Source organism: Odocoileus virginianus, chromosome 4 (genome assembly GCF_023699985.2).
Source record: "Odocoileus virginianus isolate 20LAN1187 ecotype Illinois chromosome 4, Ovbor_1.2, whole genome shotgun sequence".
NCBI lineage: Eukaryota > Metazoa > Chordata > Mammalia > Artiodactyla > Cervidae > Odocoileus > Odocoileus virginianus.
In genome coordinates, this window is record NC_069677.1 from 1,268,476 (window position 1) to 1,289,713 (window position 21,238).

The window sequence follows — 21,238 nt, forward strand, 5'->3', positions numbered from 1 at the left end:
AAAGAATCCTTCTTCTATGCATGTGTTTGCAGCACTGCTTTCCATCTCAGTGGGAACTTGAGGAGCTGTTTATGATTGTGCTGTGTTGTCTTCTGCTTTGTGTAACTGTTATCAGAAGTTCTAATTTCCTTTGCCATTAAAGAAATATTACATCCTTTAACAATGTTTGTTGGTTCCTTCCTCCTCAACATCATGCTCTGTGCCATCAGTCATGGAGATTCCATAAATGCCAACCTTGAGATGCTATGACATATATAAGAATATGAAATAATGAAGTCCTGCTTTCACTGTGCAGTTGAATGAAACAATACTTCAAGAAAAAGAAATAAGCCAAGGGTATAGTAATTTGCTCAGCATAGTTTTTATTTTTTTATTTTTAAGCTACACTTGTAACCTGTTTGTATAAAAAAATAATTTTTTATTGAGATATAATTGACATATGACATTACTTTAATTTCAGGTATACAACATAATGATTTGATATTTGTCTGTATTACAAGATGCTTACTACAAGTCTAACATTCATCACCACACACAATCACAAAATTTTTTTCCTGTGATAAGAACTTTTAACATCTACTCTCTTAGCAGTTTCCAAATATTCAATACAGTATTATTTTTAAAATTATTTTTGAAGAGTCTAGAAACATGTAAAGTTAAATTAAAAAGTTACTTAGCTCTACAATTGCACTCTTCAGGAATACCCGCTGTAAACAGCATTTTTTAGACCTTTTCCTTGCTCTTGACCATACAAACTACAAAAACTTCTGGCTCAGAAACTGTATCATAATTAAATTCAGAGAACTTCATGCTTTCAGGATTTTTTTTTATTCAGTTGCAAAAAATAATTCTTGCTCTTTGTAAAATTTTAAACAGCACAGATATATGTATATAAAGTACCAATGCCCTTATATTTTTAACAATCTGGTAATATCAATTCCAAATATCTTTCCTATGTGAGTGAGTGGAAGTCACTCAGTCATGTCCGACTCTTTGTGACCCATCTCCAAGCAAATACTGATGCACATATTAGTAACTGTTAAACTAAATGAGAAGGACACATAAAATGCAAGCAGTATAAAATACCTCCCAGTCCCAGTTCAAATCTCCTCTGGTGGGTGATCCTACTCCTTGGATAAAAATTAGGGCAGATGCCATGACTTTCCTGGTCACAACTACATAATAAAAATCATCTAGTCATTTTTAGTTACAAAACAATCCACAGGGAATACATCAGTACAGTTCCTTTATTGTAAGTAGTGCCTCCCACCACGCAATCTCTTGCACTATCCTCACCCCCCCCCTCCAACTTCTTTCTCTGTTCTTACAGCTCCCATCTCTTTCACTGAGGTGCCCTTGTCCTGTTAGGAAGGCCTGTAGCTCAGTGCCCAGACCAACTCCCTCCTGACATAATATGGACTCACATCTGGTTCACAGAAACACATAACTCTTTAATGCAACAACTCCTAGAAATTTACCTGCAAGTATATTCATGTATGTGCCAGCAGATATTTACTCAAGGATATTTAAGTAGCAAAAGACAAGGAAAGGCTCATCAAAAGGAGACTGATTAAATATGTCACAGGATCATGCAGAACCACCTGAAACTGCCCATATTTCATACTTTCTGCCTCTATAAACTGCAGTTTCAGGTGGTTCAACCTAATAGTTTCACCCATACAATGCACTTATATGTACTGAAAGTCAAATATATAAATTTATGTATTTGTATGTGCTGTATCATATCTCCCCCAGATGCACATGTTGAAGTCCTAATGGCCAATACTTCAGAATGTGACTGTATTTGAAAACAGGACCTTGAAAGAGGTAGTTAAGTTAAAATGGGGTTGTTAGGGTAGACCCTCATCCAAGATGACTGGTGTCCTCACAAGACAAGGAAATTAGAACACAGACCACAGAGACACAGAGCTGACCACATGAGGACACAGCGGGAAAGCATCCATCTCCAAGCCAAGAAGAGGCTTCAGAAAAAGGTAAACCTGCTGGTACCTTGATCCTGGACTTTGAGCCTCAGGAACTTTAAGAAAATTAATTTTTCTTATTTAAGCCCTTCAATCTATGTATTTTGTTATGGCAGCCCTAGCAAATTAATTAATGTATATATGTATTTTACAAATAAACTTGTATATATGTATCCTTTGGGATAGAGAGAACATGTAAATCATGCACAGCTAGTAAATGATGCACAGAATTTCTCTGGAAGGACTGCACAGGGGAAATAGGTAGCAGGGTACATGGGATATCTTCATATGCAATTTTAATTTTTGCCACATATATGCACTGTGAATTAATTTTATCTTTCTAATAAATGCATTTAAGACTATAATATCTCCTCAAGGTACAACTTTGCCCACAGCCTGTAAATTTTGATATGTAGTATTTTCAAATTACTAATTCCTAAACAGTTTATATAGTTTCAGTTAAATTTTTAAATAATTTTTTAAAATGCTATCCAAGTCAGGTGTTAGTCACTCAGTCAGGTCTGATTCTTTGCTATGCTAATGTTAATTCACTTCAGTCGTGTCTGACTCTTTGCAACCCTATGGACTGCAGACCACTAGGCTTCTCCATCCATGAGGATTCTCCAGGCAAGAATACTGGAGTGGGTTGCCATGCCCTCCTCCAGGGGATCTTAGACAAAAAAAATTACCCTTAACCACTTCCCTTTTTCAAAGGAAGAAAATTAAAGTCCCCAGTACAACCTATTCATTCTACCCTCTCCCAACTGGTAATCAATTTGACATCAATTTTCTTGATCTTTCTACAGGTGTACATTTACATATATATCTTATCACATGCACAAAAAATTTTTAATAAAAATTTAATCATGTTCTATGTCACTCTGAAATATGCTTTATTTTAGTGTAGAAATACACTATGGACATCTTTTTAATTTAACTTACTATTTTTAATACCTGCATAGCATTGTGTAGCATGTATGAACCATTATTTATTTAGCTGTTACCCATTGATTAATACTCTTTATCCCTCTTCCTTTTTTATTTCTGGATTTTGTTTCACTTGATTTGCTATTAAAAACAATGCTGACCAAAAAAAGGCTACAATCAATATATTTCAAGTTTTTAAGTCCAAAGCAACAAAAAATATCATTATTGCTTAACCTGCATCTCCTTGAGGACTAGTGAGGCTGAATATCATTTCACATGTTATGAATCATTTATATTTATTTTTCTAGAATTTGCTTGTTTTTATTATCTAGAATTTTTCTTCCTTATAATTTCAACTTTCATACCCTCTTCAAACTGAGTTAAAGTAAAAAGCTTTCCAAGTAGTTATTTTTCTTCTTTTTTGGTTCCCCTTTTGTTAAGAGTGTGTGTGTGTCTGTCTGTTTCCTCACACTACGACTGGCAATAACTAATTTCTAATTTTAAGAATTTGAGATTTCCTGTGTAGCCCTGTTATGTATTTTTGTTACGTGTTAGATGAGTATTTGAGAAAAGTATGCACTTTTAGCTCCTTAGGTATATAAAGTTTTTATCAATTATTTTCCAATTAAATGTTTGTTGTGTGGAATTAAACTTTGATAACAAACTATTATGCATTTTCCTCCAATAACATTTGCCCAGAGTGTGTATGTGTTTATATTATTTTAACTTTTCTGCATTATTTTGTTTATATTTGTCTGAAATAACACAAATCCGAAGATTTGTTTCTATACAATTTAAGAGCCTTTAAAAAACAGAGAGAATGTATTGCATTGCTACAATATTTTGCTTTTTTTCTCTTCCCTCTTCCACTATCTTTTTACTTTTCCTTGGCTGATTTTTTTGTTTTTCTTTATTTTCCTCAATATCATCTTTCCTTTTATACATATTCTATTCATAAATAACCCTTAACAATTTAAGAAACATACTGTATGGACACTTGTTATACATTTTCTCCTCTTCATGAACTTCCTCAATTTTCATTTAAAGCACCCTTCCCCAACCCAGTCATTGTACTTCAGTAATAGGCCTTGACTTGTCTTGGCAAATATTTTTTTTTCTGACTCTAATGGTCTCCAGTCAAAGCAAAGCTCAGGACTTTCGTTTGATGAAGCAGGTAGTTATACTCACTCCTTCCACTGTAAAGAAAAAGGATGTGATTCCAAATACTGCACTTACAGACATCTTCCAAAAGAGGGAAGCCAGTCTGAGGATGAAAGTAATACACAAAAAGCAAAGCTGAGAGAATAAAGCCAACAGCAGAGGAATCACATATCAATAACTTTTACTAGTATTGAGTTTAAATATATTTTCTTCATATTAAAAAACAGTATCTATAGTCTCTTCTATCAACAAAGAAGTTGTAACATACTCTAATTCTTACCCACCAAACGTCCACCATCTCCATTCTGACAAAGACTTACTGAAACTGTGCAGAATTTTAGCATAAGGTGTTAGTTCTCCTTCTAGATATGTATTTCATGTCTAACAACTTAAAATTTTCTTCTCTGTTCTTTTGTACCATATTTCAGAAGGACTCCCTGGGTCTGATCTTCCAGTTCATTAATTCAGTCAATCTATTACAACCATGCTGCTATTCAACGTGCTATTAAATTTTTTATCACAGAAATTGTTTTCAACTTTCAAAAACTTTATTGTTCTTATGCCCCATTGCTATTTTATGGAAATTGTATTCCCTAAAATCTTTGAGGACTTTTTTTTTCCCTTTGAGGACATTTTAAAATAACAAATATCATCTATTACGTTCAATTCATTTCCCCAAAAATTGATTCCTTTATTTGTTCAGTTTGGTGTTCCTCTTTCACCCTCTTGATTTTCCTTAAATATTTAGTGAGTCTCAGTTAACTGAACTGATTGCTAAAGTTGGTTTCCCCAGCAAAGTGGTTCTCATCTCTGGATGCACTGTAGAAAACACCTTTAAATTAAAAAATGACCTAGGTGATTTTAATGGTCATCCACCTCTTAGAATCACTGCTTTAATATGTGTGAATATCACTCTTCTCTGCATCATAAACATGTATGCTGATAGTAAGAGTTCTGCCTGTCAAGAGTGTCATGCAGAGATGGAGGGGAGCAGGTAGGTGGGTAACTTGTGAAGAAAGGAGACCCACATTCACAGTGGCATATAACCCTGATTCTCTCTCTGGCCCTCAAGCCCAATGGAGATACATCTAATTTACATAAATAAGTTCTAGTAGGTTAGCCCAGGAGTAAACATGGTTATTAGCTATTCTAATTAGCCCTAATACAGTTCCAAAATCTAAATTAATTACCTTTTGACCGCTATTATCATCTGAATATTTGCATCCCCCCACCCCAATTCATATGTTGACCTCCTAATCCCTAAGGTGATGTCATTAAGAGGCAGAGCCCTCATGAATGAGATTGGTGCCCTTATGAAAGAAGGCCCAGAGAACTCGCTTGCCCCTTCCACCTTGTGAGGCTGCAGCAAGAAGAAGGCAGTCTGCAACCAGCAAAAAGGCCCTCGCCAGAATCCAACCATGTTGGCACCCTGATCTGGACTCCCAGCCTCCAGCACTGTGAGAAATAAGTTTCTGTTGTTTGTAAGTCATCCAATCTATGGTATGTTGAAGCAGCCAACATGGGCTAAGACAACCAACCTCAACTTTTCAGTCTCTGAGCTTTGGAGTTTTCCAGAATTGTGTTGGAAAACTCACTTTTCGAGCTTTTCCCCTTCAAGTCTATACTGGTTTGCAGACTTCTCAATGCTGTATGATTTTATCATCAAACTGCTCCTATGTGCTTTTCATTTTTCATAAAGTCCTCAATGTTTCTGATCCTTAGATGACACCTTTCCCACCTTTTCAACACTAGTAAGGATGTGCTTTTATTCTCCCATTTTCTTATTCTTGGTGTTACTTAACTAGATTTTTTTTTCATACAATAAAACATCCTTACATTAGACTACTCAAATCATTCTGAAGAATTTAAGTTGTAAAAGTAGTAGTCATCCCCACCAATTGTCCTCCTCAAATTTCTTGTTAACACTATTCAAGTAGTTACAGTAATGCTACTGTATTTCCCTTTCTATTCTCTATTCTTTAAAAGTGAATACTACTAAGTTGAGTCCACACTCAAAGAGAGGGGAATAAATCTCTCTCTCTTGGAGAAGACGTATCTAAATACGTATTTTCCAGAATTCTTCTATGAAGGAGATTTGTCTCCTCTCTCTCAATTATTTATTCAATCATTTACTTGTATCATTATGAACTCAGGATACTTATTTTATTCTTTGGGTTAAAATTTAATACTATAGTTATTTTGTTGGTCAAATTGTTCAAGTTTTGGCCATTGGGCACTCCAGTGTTCTTTTTACATGCCCTTCCCCTTCCCCCTCTCCTGCTTTGTAGTACTTCCCTATCTTTTGGCACTATAAGATGCTCCAGACTCATCTTGTGACATATATCCTATTGTTCCTGTGGAGAACCCTGACTAATATAGTGGATAATCAAGGAGTAAGCTGATAAAGGAATGAGTGACAGGGGTAAAGTACAGGGACTTTTTAAAGCCCTTCAAATGCTTCTGAGACACAGCCACTGTAATCAGTAACACAGATGCTCTCAAGGCCCCGATACTCTTCACCTCACATTAATGAATGAATGGTAAAGGGTAATGAGACTACCTTTTGATATCAGACCAAGGATCATATCTCAAAGTTGACATTTACTAGTTATTTGGTTTTAAAAATACGTATTCAAGGGACTTCCTTGGTCCAGTGGTTAAGACTTCGTCCTTCCACTGCAGGGGCACAGGCTGGATCCCTGGTGGGGTAACTAAGATCCCACGTGCCTCATGGTGCAGCCAAAAAAAAAAAAAGAGAGAGAAAAAAATTTAAGACTTCCCTGGTAGCCCAGTGGGTAAGACTCCATGCTCCCAATGTAGGGGGCCCAGGTTCTATCCCTGGTCAGGGAACTGGATCCCACAAGCCACAACTAAGAGTTTGCATGCCGTAACTAAATATACCACATGCCACAACTATGATCCAGTGAAGCCAAATAAATAAATATTTAAATATGTAAAAATTAGTATTCATTGAAGTCTTAGCACTCTCAAATTTAAAACTGGCAGATTATCATGAATCCCTCAAAGAACTATTAAGAGTTTAAATGATAATATGTGGAATGGATCAAGCGAAGTATCTGGTACATAGCAAGAGCTCAAGACACCTTAATTGCCTTTCTTCCATTTTCCCCCTAATTCACTGGGAAGATAAAGGTCATCTGGTTCAAGTTCCTTAACTAGATCCTACATTTATCCTAACAGACCTTGATCTATACATCTGTCTGTTCAGCTTACCAGAGCATCTATACTTCTTTCCTCTTTAGTACTATATTCCCTCCTTAACCATTTCTCTCTTGCTTCTTCATATTAAATGAGCATTTACTGCTTTTTCTATTTATCATTCTGTTTCTCTCCTCCTATTTCTATGAAACTACTCGGCTTTCTTTCACTGGCCAATCTCTTCTAAACTCCATGGTGGTATGCCTTCTGACTGCTCCTGCCAATCAAAACTACTTTCTTAGAGGTAAGGGACTATTTCTCAACAAGCCAGAGGCCTTCTCCTCTCTGCAGGATATGAGGTTGCTGATCTCTCCTTTTGCTTGAAATTCTCTCTTCCACGCTGTCTTCCTCTCTCCAATTAGGCATCATCTGTCTCTAACATGAATCCTGTCTTTTTCTCATTTTGACTTCCAAGGATGAATGTTTTTTACTATTTGCTTTTTCCCTACAAAGTTTCAATTTCTTTCTGTATAAAAGCTGCTATGTTTTTACAATACAGCTAACATTCAAAGCTGATCTTATTCCAAATCTTTGGTTAGGCAAAGCACTCTTCAGAACAATTTATTTTGAAGCAATAAACCAGAGTCTGTTTGCAACATGTCAAAATGGCATTGCCTCTTAAGAGAACTACTTCCAATCTCCATTTTATCAACACCACCAAAATTTTAACCTGGTTTTAAACCCCAAAATGACCTTCAGATCTTCTCACTGAATCCTATCAATTTGTTTCACAATGTTCATCTCCTAATGTTTGTTACCACCACCTTAGAGTAGTCTCCGTTTTACACAGGTCTGGGACTTAATAGTGTTTTGCTCCCAGTCTTTTCCCTATCCTTTAGTGGTTTTATACTCCAGTGTCTCTTTCCATTGCTATCTTTCCAGTGTTATCTTTCCATTGCACTGTAACCCATCATGTGCCTCTCCTGCTCCAGAGTCTACAGTACCATTTCCCCACATCTATTCAAATCCAAACTCTTGGGTCCTGCCTTTCTTGACCCTACTTCACACTACCGTCTTTTCTGACGAGGCTTGCTTATCCACATCTAGTACAGCACACAGAGGAGCAGGGTTATACAGCTGATCACATCATCAACTCATCCCTCCTCCCCACTTCACATAGGTTCTTCCCTATGCTCCTTACCAGTTAGTTTACTTTTTGCTAAGTTTATACTATTTTCCCACCGGCATAACCTCTCCATTTTACTCTGCTTATCAAAATCCAATTAACTCTTTAAAGCCCAGTGAAATATGTCTTCTTCTATAAAACCTTAATATTTCCAGGTAACACTTAACCTTCTACCTTTATTCTGGACTCTTATCAGTCCACTTCTTAGCAATCTTGTTACAAAAATATATCTTATTTTTCATATATTAATCTCTCCTGATTTACTAGTGCTTTTACATTAAAATACATTCATTCTTTCCCATTTAAAAGTTTTTAAAATTCTTTTTTTATCTTTCTGAACTTGCCACAGATTCTAGGTATTCCTATTCTTTTCTCCCTCCTCACCATCAGGCTCCTTAAACAAGCAGTTTATACTCAGAGTCCTTTCTTCCTCACTTGTTATTCTCTCTTCAACTCCCTGCTATCTGGCTTTTGTTCCAAAAACTGTTTACATCAAGCTCACACATCAAGACCTCCACACAGCCAAATTCTATGAACTCTGTAAGAAATGTCTTGTTTGGGACCTTCTGGCAATACTACCTCACTTGTCCTTTGGAGAGCTTCTCTGTCTCACTCCTGAGATCTGATATGACTATAAAATGTGGGTTCACCCCTGGGATAGGCATCGGGCTGACCAACAAGACTGCACAAGGAGGAAAACTGGCTGAGGTTGAGCTAGCCCCATAGACCCGTGTGATCCTAGAAGCTGCTTTCTCTGGTCTTCCCAAGGCTTCATTATTTGACTTTCCTTCCACTTCTGTGCGCTTACCCAGTATCTATCCATAAATCCCCCTTTTCTGCTTAAGTTAGCCAAAGGCAATTTCTGTTGCTCACAACCAAACAGAAATTTATCCTGCAACTGAAGTAGAGGTAGAAGTGGTACCTCTCATGGTTACACTACAAATTTCTTCTCCCTGTTCCCTTCACTATGGATGTCTGCTGTTCAAGAAATTATAGTAGCTAAGGGGAGAATGTTTTTGCCAAGGGACCCAATAATGGCTTCATTAATTTGGAGGGAAGACTGTCTGAGGCTCCTCATGCAGCCAGCTAACAGACAAAAGGGAAGTCACAAGGAGCAGGGAACTGAGTGAAGCTGGGGGTACCTCTTTTTACTAACACTAGCAGCGAAGTTACCACACTACTGCCACATTACACAGACAAAGTCTGTGAGGGCTCAGATCTGTCAGGAATAAAAGTTTGCAAACCACATGTGTCTGACCCCGAAGTCCATGCTCTTTAACATAACACTTCCACCACAACAATCTATTTGTAGCTTCTTAATCAAGAAAAGCCCTCTCTCATTTCCATGCCTTTGTACCTGTCACTCCACAAACTCTTAAGAGGAAATACACTCTATATTCTTATTGGGTATCCCCAGTAGATTATAAACTTCTAAATGGTAGAAACCAAAGCTTCCATATTTTTATCCTCCATAATTAGTACTCAGTATGGGGATGATAAATGTCTGTTGAAAGAATATCTGGTCTTTCTCTTAATTTTCCATGGTATTATCACTGCAACATCAATTTTGAGTACTTATTTTAAATTAGGTAATGAATATTGTGTTCAGTCCCTTATTTGATATGATGTTCCCCAATCCTCCCAATAAGTCTAAAAACTTCTTAAGAGCTGAGTCCACACCATTTACTACTTTTGTATTCTCTTTAATAGCTAAGAGTATTGGGCACATGGTAAACACTCAATAAATACTTCATGAACTGAATTAAAAACACAGTATTAGCACATTAATAGGAACAACTTATCATCTCCTACTGATCTAATTAAAAGATCTGGCCTTCTGAAGTAGTTCAATTGTACCCATATGGAAAACTTAATGAGAAAAAGAAAAATTATCTAATTGGACAGTTAATAGCTTTTCTCTTAGCGTTACACAAATATTTTATGGATAACAAGAGTCAACTTCCAGAGTTGAGAGTAAAAGACTCAACGTATATATCTCCATGCATATTGGAAGGAAGATTACATGTTTAAGGGATCCATCATAACCACAATTACTTAAATTCCACTAATCCTTAACAAATCCATAATAGTAGTATAGGACATAATATTTAATGGTGAAATCAATTAATGCCAAATCAGCCTATGCTAAAGATGCATATGGTTATCTTCACATAATATATAACACAACAGTCATTTACTCATTTAACAAACATTTTTTGAATGCCTACTAATAATTAGTGCTACGTTAGGTCCCAAAAGTACAAAGATGAGAGAACACAGTTGCTATGTTGGTGGGGTTCTATCTCCACCATGTTGCAATGGTATGCAAGAATACAGCGTGAATTGTACCTCCTGGAGCCCTCAATGTGGATGCTCCAGGGGTAGCAGGCCCATAGAGAAGGTGGATAAACACATACTTAGGGGCAATGCGATTAGTGTTAACAGAGAAATAAGTACAAGTTGTTATTGGGACCACAGAAGAGCAAATAATCAACTTACTGAAGAAGTAAGGAAAAGACATGGAAGAAACTGACATACATGAATTCTGATGTGAGTTAAGGTGTAAGGAAGCTACCAACACAGAAACATCCAGAATGGAATCAAACCTGAAACTACAGCTGCAAGGAGTGTTGGGGAGGTTTCAAAGCAAATCAATCTGACTCAAAGCAAACTGTTGTAGAAGAGCAAACAATAAAACACTCCTTGCCATCAAGTTTAAGAATAATGAAACACAAGCACAAAAGAAGTTAAAACTACCAGATGATATAAGCATAAAGGGAATCTCTTAATATGTGGATGAAAAGTTCAAAGGGAGCCAATCACTAAAGAGTTAGAGCTGTCCAGGAAAACCTTCACTAAAGTAGAGTTAGAACTACGGTCATTGGGAGAGGGAGCACAGTGGGGCATCCATACGCTGAGAAAGACCAACATCACTAATAGAAGCCAGGATCTGAACTGCTGATGTGTGGGACCACGAGGAGGCTCATGTTGGGAAGCAGTGGGGGGAAAGCTGGACATGTGAGTGCAGGCCTGATTTAGAAGAGCCTAGAACACAAGTTTATTAGATTGGACATTTTTTAGACACATAGCAGTTCTCAACCCTTATTGCTAAATGGAAACACCTGATGAGCTTTAAAGAATACACCTATGGCTGAGGTTTACCCCATATCAAAAGTAAGAGAATCTCTGACACAAGAAGCCTGGGTATTAAAATGTAAAAACACATAAAATGATTTTACTATGCAGTCCAGACTGAGAACCACTGGGTCAGAGGATAGAAAGGAAAGGCATGACAGATATGGTTAAGACCCAAGTGTGGAAGCTTCCCTGGTGGTCCAGGGGTTAAGAATCCACCTGCCAATGCAGGGAACATAGGTTTGATCTCTGGTCCGGGAACACCCCACATGCCTCGGAGGAACTAAGCCAATGCACCACAGCTATGGAAGTTCATGCACCCTAGAGCCCATGCTCTGCAACAAGAGAAGACACCGTAGTGAGAAGCCCAGGCACCTCAGCAAAGAGTGACCCCCAATAGCCACAACTAGAGAAAGTCTGTGAGCAATGACAACCCACCATAGCTAAAAAATAAAATAAATAAATAAATCTTAAAGAAAAAGACCCAAGTTTGATTCAGTCCCTATATATAAGCTAGTTTCACGCTGACTGCCTGTTGAAGCTTATCTCCTGAGTTAAACATTCTGTTTTCTTAGAGCTTCTTTTCCCTTGTTGACAATGCTAAACTCTGAAAACAGGAAAATAGCCCATCAATTTCTCTTACCTGACTATTTCACTGACTGCACAATCTGCAACTTTAGAATTTTATTTCCACGATGTCCCACAGACAACTAATTTAGAAAATAATTATTCCTGGGACTTCCTTGGTGGTCCATTGGTTGACTCCACACATCCAACGCAAGGAGCATGGGTCTGACCCCAGGTTGGGGTTGAGGAACTAGGATTCCACATACCAGCAGAGCATTAAAAAAAATAACAATCTTAAGTAATTATTTCAATCCTATGCTGCCCTTAAATCGCTACAATGGGGTGCTTTTATACTAAGGAATGTTCTAGCTTGCAGGCTTGTCTGGATTTTATCAAACTTTTAAATATATAGAGAATGTAATACCTGTGTATTAAAAAACTCATACTGCTTAGATTAGAGCAAAATATGAGAATAAGTTCTTCTTTACACTGTTCCTGAGACCAGGTAATTTCTTGGTTTCAGAAGTGCAATGATTACAAGGTATTTTGCTTATTTTGTAACAAATACTTTTAAAGTACTTCACAAAAAAGGAGAAGCAATAAATGTATCCCATATAGCTACTCTTTACTATATTAAATATGTGTGCTGTGTAGGAGGAAAAAGTCATCAAGGTGATGAGGATGTGTACCAGCCTGTTGATCCTTCAAAAAGCAGGTTTGCTTTTTTGCTTGCTGTTTTTTTTTTTTTTTTTAAGAAAAAGCAAAGGTACAAATATGCTTCAGAATTCATGTTACTCACAGAAATGTTTATTCAAGAAATCTGTACTTTGTTAATAAATAAGCAACTGTCTTTTTTATGCAAACTTAACCACAATTGTCTAGTGTTGTGTGGTGTTACGTCAATGTATCTACTACTAGCAGTAAAAATTGCATGAGAACCTAAGTTTAAAGCCTATAGCTGGGATCATACATATAGGTTCACGTTTAGGTTTATAGTTAATAAATCCGAAGGATCATACTCCAATGTAACAGGGAGGCGGGGGGTGGGGGGAAGGGAGCCGTGAGTTTGGGAGAACCGTTCCAATTCAGAACGGAAAGAAAAGCTTCTAAAAAGAAGACCTGCAAACCTAACTCTACTACATAGAAGTGAGAGTTAAAAAGCAAATCACGTGAGTCTGACCACTGGGTCCGAAGGAAATTCGGAAGGTAAGGAAAGAAGAGGGAATGAAGGAGACAGAAAAAGGTGAAGGAGGCGGGCAAAGGACATCCGGTGTGAAGCTGGATGCCCAGTTCTTTAAGCACCCGGGGCAGCGTGGAGCCCTTCTCGCCCCGCGCGCATCTGGGGGCCGGGGCGCAGCGCGAGCCCCCCACGGGCCTGGCACCAGAGGGCGCGGGGCGCCGAGAGGTCGGGCAGAAGAGGGGTGCGCGCGCCTTCCGTGCTCGCGGCCCCCAGGTTCCGCAAGCAGGGGTCCCCAGGAAGAAGACACACTCTGCGCAGCCCTAGCCTCCGGGAGCTGGGAAGGGGTGGGTGGAGCAGAGCCCGGAGCCGCCCCCCGGAGCCGCCCCCGCAGCCCCGGCCCCCGCCCCGCGCCCCGGCTGTCAGCGGCCCCCTCCCTCAGTCACTCACCCGCTGGCTGCGTGGTCTCGGCCGCGGTGGCGGCGGCAGCGGCGACCCCAGCCTGGGTCATGATCCCAAGCGGGTTCCGCAGGGGTGTCCGACCGCCCGGGCCAATCTCTCCGTCTGCGGCCGCCTCCTGCTTCTCTGGGGCTGGGGGAGCGCGGGCCCAGGCCCTCCTCTCCCCCCGCCCCCGCCGCCTCTTCTAGCGGCCACCGCCGCCACTACGAGCCCGAGCCCTCAAGGCCGGAGACCCGGCGGCAGCGCGGCCTCAACTTTCCCAGCCCCCCTCCCCCCGCCCCTCCCCGGCCCTCCCCACCCCTCCCGCGGCAGCCGCTGGGCTAGTGAACAGCCTACCCTGGGTGCACCGCGGTCCCGCCCCTACCACTGAGCTCACCAATCCTAACCCGGAGAGGCGCAGTAGTAGCCAGTCAGAGCCCGAGACGCCGTTGCGCTATCTAGGGGGCGGGAGAAGGTGGAGGGAAAACCAAAGAGTGAACGGGCCTCGGGCAGCCCAATGAGGAGGGCCGGGGGTGGGTGCGGAGGTGTGCAAGTTGAGTTGAAGGAACAGGAAATATTCTTAAAGGTAGAGTGATGGGCAGGACCGAAAGCCAGTAGATGAATGGGAAAGAGGTGGGCCTGGTTCCTTAAAGGGGACGCCTTGAGAACCTGGCAAAAGAGATGTTTGAAGAAACTTCTTTTGTATCCTGTTCTCTGTTCTGCTTTACACTTCTTTTTTAAAGAGTTTGAAAGTGGAAAAACTGGAAAGGAAGAGGACACTGAAGGCTTTCAAGAACGATTAGAGAGATCCTCTTATCCTAGAGGGCAGGAAGGCGATATGAAGCTCTGTAGTAGAAGGTGAGGAAGAATAAAAAGGAATGCAGACGTCTCCGGCTGCCATTTCACTGGAAGACCATTGCCGACCTGACGCTGCTCGAATTTGTTGGCTGCGATCATCTATCCTTTTTCATTTGCTCCAAAGGAGGATTCCTGCGAACTGGAGATGACCATGTTAAGAAAGGTCCTGGGAGCTCCTAATTAGAGAAAGCGAGTCTGTGCCGCTCGGGGGATGGGTTTGGAACTTCAGGCTTGGGTTCCTAGATACCTAGATCGGGTATAGCATGGAGACCAGGGCCCGCTAATTCCAAGATGGCTTTGGGGCCCTGGAACTGTGGTCACATCTCCCTTTTCCTGGTTCCACTTCCTATTTCATAACCCCTCCTCTTCTGAAACAGGTGTCCTCCACCTAGTGGTGTTGAAAGATTTCCAAGCGCTTCCACTGCCAGGTTTGGAAATGTCCCAGATCTTAGACGTCCGGGGACTTGACCAGGTAACTTCCAGAAGATGCACACGGGAAATGGCATGGTGGGAATTACTTGAGCCTGTGTACACAGGAAGCTGATCTTGTGTTGGGAAAAGGTGTAAAGTTAAATAGTAACCGCACCTCATGTTTGTACAGCAGTTTAAAAGCTATGATGAAACGAAAAAACTAATAAAAATAAAAGCTATGATGAATACAAGGCTTTTTGTCTTATTTCTAAACTATGGCACTGTGAACAGTCTGGTAATTTTCTTTAACTTTTGCATCTCAGCATATGAATTTCTAGTTAGTCTCTGAATACATTCAGCACACCCAAATCAAAGCTGCAGATAAGAACTACCCTAGGATTCAGAGGCTAATAGTAATGCTAATAGAGCACCGCCATGAAATTGTATAGCATTAGTATGTCCAGCTGTAGGAAATAATTTCCATTGTAATCAGAATATAATGTATTCTGTTTAAAAAATTATTCTGGTTAATAAATATAATATCTAGGGTATGTATGATTTTCTAAGCAAGTACAATGCGTCGAGTCTAAAGTAAAATAACAAATAGTTTTGATTGTTCAGAAAACAGACGGTAAGAGTTTCTTTGGATCACCATTGGAATACACATGAAAACCCTTCTGGGACAATGTAGAAGTGTTAAATAAGAGAAATTTATATTTGATAAAATGTGGGGAGGGGGATAAATTTGGAATTTGAGATTAATAGATACAAACTGCTACATATAAAATAAACAATGAGGACCTACTGTATACAACAGGGAGCTATATTCAATATCTTGTAATAACCTTTAGTGGAAAAGAACTGGAATCACTTTGCTATACATCTGAAACATTGTAAATTAGCTATGCTTCAAAAAAAATTAAAATTAAAAGTAACACAACAAAATGTTCTAAATGTTTGCTTTTTAATTTAATCCTCATTCCAGACTGAAGCCCAAATCCCAATCATAGATCTTTTTGACTTTGCCAATTCAACATTGGTTTATTGCTCTACATATGAGAGGATGACATCAAATAATGGCACCAGTCCTATTTCAGGCTAGCTGCCATGTGCTTACATTGCCGTTTTTTATATATTTATTTATTTTTTAAGTCGCTCAGTCGTGTCCCACTCTTTGGGACCCCATGGACTATACAGTCCATGGAATTCTCTAGGCCAGAATACTGGAGTGGGTAGCCCTTCCCTTCTCCAGGGGATCTTCCCATCCCAGATCCCCCGCTGGGTCAAACCCAGGTCTCCCGCATTTCAGGCGGATTCTTTACAAGCTGAGCCACAAGGGAAGCCCCCTACACTGATAATAAAATACGGTGGTCAAGTGAAACTGATCCCTTTGCCTCCAGGACAAGTCCATTTTTTACAGGGCTCAAGTAAATTTGATTTTCACCCACATACTTCTAAAACTCTTCTTAAAGCCCCTTGCTCGCATCCCCAGTTTCATTTCCTGACATCCTTTTTTTTTTTTTTCCTGTTCCTGGGGATGAATGACTAGAAAGGGGCGCCGACATCCGCAGGGAGGGGGGCGTCTCTGAGTTCTGCTTTACTGAACCCTTCCCTGCTCCCTGAGCAGGGGACTGCGCAAACTGTGCCTACTTATGGGGGACCGTTGAGTGCAGAGCCTGATGGGGCAAGAGAACGGGGTGGGAGTAGGGGGCTTGCGTGCATCCCTCTTCTCTCCAACCTCTGGGCGCCCTATATCCTAGGCTGCCCAACCCTTGGGGAGCTCCAGCTGCGCCCCGCCCCGCTCCAGATGCGCGGCGGGCGGCGGGAGAGGCTCCAAGCTGGCATTTTCTTTTAAGAAGCTTTCAGAAATGAATGGCAACGGTATATGCGAACCGTCCATTGTTTTCCAAAATGGTCGTAGTATTTCTCATTGTCAACAGAAATATAGGCGGATTCCAGGTACTCCTCCTCATTGCCAACCCTTGATATAGTCAGTCTTTTTCATTGTAGCCCACATACTGAGTGTCTCTCACGATTTTAATTTGCACTTCTCTTACTACTGGTGTTGAGCACATGTTCTATGTTTATTGGACACATGCACATCATCTTTGGTAAAGTGTTCAATTCTTTAGCCCATTTTGAAAGCAGGATGCAAGTGGCTCAGACAGTAAAGAGTCCACCAACAATTTAGGAGACACCGGAGACTCAGGTTTGATTCCTGGGTGGGGAAGATCTGGAGAAGGGAATGGCAACCCACTCCAGTATTCTTGCCTGAAGAATTCCATCCATTGGGTCGCAAAGAATCGGACACGACTGAGCCTCTAACACTAACACTGTCTTATTATTGAGTTGTAAAATGTTTTTTGCGTTCTGGATAAACGTTCTTTCTCAGATAAATGTTGTGCAGATATTTTCACCTAGTCTGTATCTTGAAAGCAACAAATAAAATTGCTTTCTTGAGGTATGATTGATCTTCAATAAACTGAACGTTTAAAATGTACAACGTGACAGATTTTGACATTTGCAAGCAGCTGTGAAACCATCTCCACAATCAAAACTGAACATATATGTCCTGCCCTGTTTCCTTTATCTCCTTTTATTCACTTGCCCTCATCCTGTTCTCCAGGCAACCACTGATCTACTGTCACTATATATTCTTTTCATTTTCTAGAATTTTATATAAATGGAATCTTTCTATTTATACTCCATTTTTTCTGTGTCTTCTTTCATTCAGTATGGGTAGGGGGGGATTAATCCACTTTGTTGTGTGTATCCATTAACTTTTGTTGCTAAGCAGTATTCCATTATATGGATATATCATGTATATTCATGTTGGCGGACAGTTGGATTGTGTGCAGTTTTTGACTATTACAAATAAAGATGCTAGAATAGTTGTGGACAAATCTTCATATGGACATTTGCTTTCATTTTCCTTGGGTAATAACTGGGTGAATATCCAGTGGAATGGCCAAGTTAGATGCTGCTGCTGCTAAGTCGCTTCAGTCGTGTCCGACTCTTAGCGACCCAATGGACCGCAGCCCACCAGGCTCCTCCATCCATGGGATTTTCCAGGCAAGAGTACTGGAGTGGGCTGCCATTGCCTTAGATGCTAAGTGTACCTTAAAAATAAAAACCTGCCAAATAATTTCCCAAAGCTGTACTAATTTATATTCTCACTAGTACAGTTCGGGGATCTGAAATGTACCATATCAACACTTAGTAAATCTTTTAAAATTTTAATTGTGACCTTAATTTGCATTTCCATAATGATATTGAGCATTTTTCATGTACTTATTAACCATTTGTGTATCTTTTGTGAAGCTGTTTTAATCTTTTGCCCATTTTTATTGGGTTGTTATTGAATTTTAAGTTCTGGATTCTGGACACATATCTTTTATCACATATGTGATATGCAATATATTCTCCCAGTTTTGGATTGTCTTTTCATTCTTTTAACTGTGTTTTTCAAATAGTTGTTTTTAAAGTCAAGTCTATCAATTATGTCTGAGTCATGCTTATGGGGTCATATCTAAGAAGTCTTTGACTAACACAAGTTCACACAGATTTTTCTATTTTTCTTCTAGTAGTTTTACAGTTTCATGTGTTATATTTAGACCACAGCACACTTTAATTGTTGTATATTCAGAAGTATGATCACAAATCCTTTTGTATGGAGAATATGGATCATATTTTTGTATTAAAGAATCCAATGTTCCAAACACCAATTGTAAAGACCATCCTTCCTCCACTTAGGTGTCTTTGAATCTTGGGCAAAAATCAAGTGACCACATATGTGTGGTTGTTAGCTGAACTCTCTTCTGTTCCAATGATCTATTTGTTGATCTTGACACCAGTGCTAGACTGTTTTAATCACTGCAACGTTTTAAGTCTTAAAGTCAGGTAGTGTAAGTCCTCCAATTGTCTTGTTCTTAAAAATTTCTTAACTATTCTAGGTCATTTGCATTTTCATATAGACTTAAGCTTGTCAAGTTAAGGGGTAGAAAAGCTTGCTAAAATCTTGAGTGGGATTTATAATTCAATTTGGAGAGAAATTTTAACTTAATATTTGGATGAATGTATTCTCTCCCCATTTATTTGGGTCTCTTAAATTATTCTGAGGGTGTTTTATAGCTTTCTGTACACAGGCCTTGCATATATTTTGCTAATTTTTCTCTATCTCATATATTTATGCTAGTGTAAATGTTTTTTATGAACTTAAACTTCTAATTTTATTAGCTGTAAATACAGTGGATATTTGTATCCTGTGGACCTGTTACACTCATTATTACTCCTAATATTTTTATTCATAATTAGCACTTTCTACTTCATATTAACTACAAATAATGACAATTTTCTTTCTTTCTATCCAAACTGCAGGCTTATTCAGTTTTTATATTTTGGCTGCCCCACAGGGCATGTGGGATCTAAGCTTCCCAACCAGGGATCAAACACACTCCCTCCATTGACAGCACGGAAGTCTTAATAGACCATCACTGGATTGGCAAGGGCTTTCAGAGCAGTACTGTACAGAAGTGGTGAGAGGAGTCATCCTTGTCTTCACAAGCTTAAGTACCCAGGGTTCCCAGTTTGGTGAGCTCTATCAATTTTATTTTTTCAAAGTAGCTTTTCATTTTAATTCTCCTACTGTTTTCAATTTTGTGGGTTTCTGCTCTTTATTATTTCCTTCATTCAGCTTACTTTAGGTTTAATTGGCTCTTCTTTTTCTAGTTTCTTAAGGTAAAAGCTTAGATCTTTGATTCAAGATCTCATATACAAACAATAAGGATTTACCATATAGCACTGGGAATGATATCAATATCTTTAACAACCTAAAATAATATATATTTATATACACACACTTTGTTGTGCACCTGAAACTACACAGTATTGTAAATCAACTATACTTCAATGGCAAACAAGAACTCATATACACATTTAATGCTATGAATTATCTTTTAAGCATTTTAATCCTATAGCATTGACATATTGTTTTCATTTTCTTTTTCTAACTTTTCTTGCAATTCCTTTTTTAGACACAAGTTATTTAGAAGAGTGTTTAATTTCCAAATATTGGTGGGGGGGGGGCAGGGCAGGTTTTCCAGACTTATTGATTTCTTGTTTAGTTCTGGTGAAGGTTAAAGGACATAGTTTGCACAGTATAGATCCTCTTTTATAATATACTCTGACATATCATTTACCAATAGTTCTAAATCACCAAAAAAAATTTAATATTTGGCTGCACTGGGTCTTAGTTGTGGCATGTGGGATCTAGCTCCCTGATCATGGATTGAACCCGGGCCCCCTGCATTGGGAGCTTGGAGTCTTAGCCACTTGACCACCAGGAAAGTCCCCCAGATCACCAATTTAATTGTCTGTTTCACGTCAGTTTTTTATGTATTCTGAAGTTCTGTTATTAGATTCATATTCATTGAAGACTATATTCTCTTGGTAGACTCCTTTATCATAAATCTCTTTTAACCCCTGGAAATATATTTTGTTCCATAATCTACTTTGGTTTAACTCCAATGTTCCTTTTATTAGTGTTTACATTGTCTTTTCCATCCCTCTTCTGGTTCACTTGTGTTTAGTGAACAAATGCCCATTGCATTTCAAGTGCAGAGTCTTAACCACTGGACCACCAGGGAAGGCCCCATACAGTAAGTTTCATAGGACCTTCATATTTTATATAAAATATAACTTTCACTAATTTCCCTCCTTTATGATAATTGTGAATGGGCTAATATTTCATTATCTAGTTGACAAGTGCTGACAGTATGTTCCTAATACTTGTGTCTCACTTTTATTAAACTTAGTTGGTTCTGTATTGAAATACTGTTGAGATAACTTGGGCTATTAAGATCACCAGGGCAGGGTCATTCCTATCTTTTCCACTGTGGTACTGTCAGGGCCTCAGACATTGGGGGTACATTCTTTGACCATAACCTCTGTACTAAGCCTTTTAAGTTACAAGAATTTTTTTTTTTTTTAATAATTTTAAGGACTGGCAATAATCCAGGAACTATGCTCTAAATTTGTCCAAAGGGCTACATGTTACTAGCTGGATATGATCTGGAGTGAAGAGACACTAGGCAATCTTGTCCAAGGAGGGAGGGTTTCAGTATGCAGTAGTTAAGACTGCAGGAGTTATCAGTGCTCCAACTAAAACCAACTAAATAAATCATCTGAGATGTGTGCACAGCAGGAACAAAGGTCATATAGATTTGTTTGCACGTAAAA

The 21,238-nt window shown here is 39.1% G+C and overlaps 1 protein-coding gene and 1 long non-coding RNA gene across 4 annotated transcripts in view; one reads left to right on the top strand and one right to left on the bottom strand.

Moving 5' to 3' along the window:
• The window catches only part of USF3 (upstream transcription factor family member 3), a 50,464-nt gene extending 36,431 nt beyond the window's left edge, over nucleotides 1–14,033 (bottom strand). For all 3 annotated transcript variants that reach the window (XM_020879690.2, XM_020879688.2, XM_020879689.2), the window contains exon 1: nucleotides 13,745–14,033. The gene's annotated coding sequence lies outside the window, so the exon portion shown is untranslated. The remainder of the gene's footprint in view (nucleotides 1–13,744) is intronic.
• Nucleotides 14,034–14,249: 216 nt separating this feature from the next.
• Nucleotides 14,250–15,247, top strand: LOC139034705 (uncharacterized). The gene is made up of 2 exons (XR_011487195.1): nucleotides 14,250–14,753; nucleotides 14,968–15,247. It is a non-coding gene; the product is annotated as an uncharacterized lncRNA (long non-coding RNA).
• Nucleotides 15,248–21,238: the final 5,991 nt, after the last annotated feature.